Raw genomic sequence first — 2,503 nt, forward strand, 5'->3', positions numbered from 1 at the left:
AAATCCTAACCGTGACAATGATTTCAAACAAAAATAAAAACAGCAGCCGAACACATCATATCGTCGTCATAAGAGAGCCGGTGACTCCTGGATCCCTGACTCCAAAACAAAGACACCTTAACAAAAATGTTGCTTGAATGAATACTGTGAAATAAACATAAGAAGCGGCATTCTTCTCCCCGAGATCCCGCTTAAAATTCTATCACTTCTTTGATATATTTTTCTAATCGATTCATGCAGCCAAACAGCTGAGGGGCCTTTGGCTGACTTGGGCGGTGCAGGCTGTTATCCTGTGGGGCTCAGAATCTCTGAGCAAGCAGCTGCCTGCCCGCAGGGCGAATTCCCAACACACACATTCCTCAGGAGAGGGAGCGGCCTCTCTGCTGAAATCGGAGCAGCCGGCTCGGGAGCTTGCTGTCAATCAATACTGAAGGAACTTGGTTTAATATATTATTTAACCATTCCTTCTCCACGGTATGGCAGCAAAATCGAACAAAAATAATATTTATGTGATTTTGAATCCCAGAGTGAAGTCGTACCCGTTAGAGTTGGTGCCCGAAATGCTGAAGGTTTATCATCTTTTCATTTTCTCTTTATTTTCGTGTTCGGTGCACTGCCCTGATTCCTTCTGGTTGTTACAGCCAAGGTGGTAATGGGGACAAGGTCTCTCTGCCTATTAAATGCTCCCAATGGCATTCACCTCAAATAGCCTCTGACAACCAAGTCCGGCTCCTGGCCTGCACGTGTGGCTTAGCTACTGACCCCGACGGAACAGTTTCTACTGACAGGAGTCGGGGCAAGAGTCATAATAACTGCCGTTTCGGGCAGATATGGCTCGTCAGCCGCAGTTGACAGTTCGTCTGGAAGGAATTCTCTGCTCTCAAACCTCCGCTACCTTATGGCTGAATCTACTCATGCGAAAGGATTCGATAGTAAACACAGAGGGAAAACTCCGGAGCTGCAGTTCCTAAGTTGATTTTACACTGACTGGCAACTCCTGCGACGCTGCCGGTGCCAAACTGTATGGGATCTCTGCCGATCCTTGCTGTTCATTATGCGCGTGGGAGCGGGGCAGCCTGCTACCGACATCCTCGGCCTGGGGAAGAGGTGGACACCGCAGCCATGGTGCCACCCACCTGACACAGCTGTCGGGTCTGGCTTTGGTGGCGGTACAGAGGACGTGAGATGGGGGGAGGTGGTGGTTAGACTACGGGGAACTATTGATTCACCTGGGACTGTACTCGCTGGAATTCAGAGGATTGAGAAGAGATCTGATAGGTACATATAAAAATATAACAGGGATGGAAAAATAGAGGCAGGAAAGTTTTTTTTCCCAGTGGTAGGAAAGACTAGAACGAGGATGCATAGTCTCAAGATTCGGGGAGTAGATTTTAGGATGGAGATCTTCTTTCCCAGAGAGTGGAGAATTCTCCGCCCGATAAAGCAGTTGAGCATACCTCAGTAAATATATTTAAGACAAGGTTGGATAGGTTTTTAAATACTAGGGGAATTCAGGGTGATGGGGGAAAGGCAGGGCAGGTGGAGATGAGTTCATGGTCAGATCAGCCATGACCTTACTGAATGGCAGAGCCGGCTCGACGGGGCAGATGGCCGACTTCTGCTCCTATTACCTGTTTTCTTACTTCTTATCTTCGACCGGAGCGGGTCGGACCGTGGGCTGAGGAGGAGGAGTACAGCGAACAGGGGAATCCCTGAGGGGAACAAGGTGAAACACATCCAGAAATATAAAAAAAAGCTGCGTTAACCTTACCTCACGTCCGCATTTATCTTCTCAGTTGATTTCTGGGCCGATCTCACAAGTTCTGTCCTTATTATTCAATCCCAGCTGTCCCCAACCTGGCGCCCAAGGGTCCATCGCATCTAATCGGTCGGGAAAGCTTGCTCGACCCCAAACGTGGGACGGACGTCCTCTCGTTAAAGTCTGCAAGTCCCAGGCTGTGAATTCGAGCCGCCCACGCTCTGCGAGATTCGAAGCTCCGCCCAGCAGGTCCCGTCCTGCCCGGGGCAAGACGAGTTTCACCTTAAACGTCCCAGCACAGAGTCACCTGCTCATTCAGAATCAAATCAAAGCCCTTCCCCAGCTCCCTCCCACTTCAACCGTGAACAAGATATGTCAAGCCCTTTGCTATACAATTGCAGGGAATTCAGCAAAAACTAATCTGTAAATCAATTTCCTTGTTTCTTTTTGTGTTTAATTACAGAAGTTTTGGCTATAAAATTCATGTTATTTTGCATGTTTTTTTTTTGTTGTAAAGGTGGTCGCGGAACCCCCGCCCCTTAAGTCACCCCCGTGTAAGATAAGTCATACGAAAGAGGAACTGTCCAATACAACGTACCGGGATGGTTGCTTTTCTGGCTCGCTGGGTATTTGCTCCTCTTGCCGGATCATTTCCAGTCGGGTTTCGGAAGCCTGATGTTGGCTCTCTAACTGCTCAGCGGCATGAGTCTCTGAAATATTCGCCGGCCTCCATGGGTATTCAAT

The sequence above is a fragment of the Hemitrygon akajei genome, unplaced genomic scaffold, assembly GCF_048418815.1.
Source record: "Hemitrygon akajei unplaced genomic scaffold, sHemAka1.3 Scf000059, whole genome shotgun sequence".
NCBI lineage: Eukaryota > Metazoa > Chordata > Chondrichthyes > Myliobatiformes > Dasyatidae > Hemitrygon > Hemitrygon akajei.